Raw genomic sequence first — 912 nt, 5'->3', positions numbered from 1 at the left:
CCCAGGCTGGAGTGCAGTGGCACGATCTCAGCTCACTGCAACCTCTGCCTCCCTGGTTCAAGCAATTCTCCTGCCTCAAGCTTCCAAGTAGCTGGAACTACAGACATGTGCCACCACGCTTGGCTAATTTTTTTTTTTGTATTTTTAGTAGAGACGGAGTTTTGCCATGTTGCCCAGGCTGGTCTCGAACTCCTGACTTCAGGTGATCTACCCACCTTAGCCTCCCAAAGTGCTGGGATTACATGTGTGAGCCACCGTGCCCAGCCTCATAACCTCATAGTCTAGCTTAGAAACTGATGCCACATGTGGTTCCATGGTGTAGTGGTTATCACGTCTGCTTTACACGCAGAAGATCCTGGGTTCAAACCCTAGTGGAACCACGGTATGGTCTGTTGTTTTCCTGCCTGTAATCCCAGCTACTCGGGAGGCTGAGGCAGGATAATCACTTGAACCCAGAGGCAGAAGTTGCAGTGAGCTGAGATTGTGTGAAACTCTGTCTCAAAACAAAAAAAAAGAAAGAAAGTCATGCAGCATCGCTTTGCCACATCCATTTGTCAAGGCAGTCAAAAAGTCTCACCCAGGTTCAAGGGGAGGGAAGTAGACTCCACCTCTTGATGGGAGTGGTAAAGTTCTGGAAGAACAGGTGGGAGTGGAAATGTGGGAGCACCTTTCAGACATGGGCTCTGCCGTGTTTCCCTTGCCTGAGTTACTGGGATGGCCTCATCACTGGCCTTGCTACTTCCACTTTTTTTTTTTTTTTCCTTTGAGACAGAATTTTGCTCTTGTTACCTGGGCTGGAGTACGATGGCATGATCTCAGCTCACCGCAACCTCCGCCTCCTGGGGTCAAGCGATTCTCCTGCCTCAGCCTCCTGAGTAGCTGGGATTACAGGCATGAGCCACCACACCCGGC

General features: G+C 50.3%; 1 non-coding gene across 1 annotated transcript; it reads left to right on the top strand.

Moving 5' to 3' along the window:
* The first annotated feature begins 307 nt into the window (after positions 1-307).
* TRNAV-UAC (transfer RNA valine (anticodon UAC)) lies at positions 308-380 on the top strand. The gene has a single exon. It is a non-coding gene; the product is annotated as a tRNA-Val (tRNA).
* The last annotated feature ends 532 nt before the right edge of the window (positions 381-912 follow it).

The sequence above is a fragment of the Pongo pygmaeus genome, chromosome 8 (genome assembly GCF_028885625.2).
Source record: "Pongo pygmaeus isolate AG05252 chromosome 8, NHGRI_mPonPyg2-v2.0_pri, whole genome shotgun sequence".
Taxonomy (NCBI): Eukaryota; Metazoa; Chordata; class Mammalia; order Primates; family Hominidae; genus Pongo; species Pongo pygmaeus.
The sequence above is the reverse complement of the archived record's forward strand: the minus strand, read 5'-3'. Positions and strand labels throughout refer to the sequence as shown.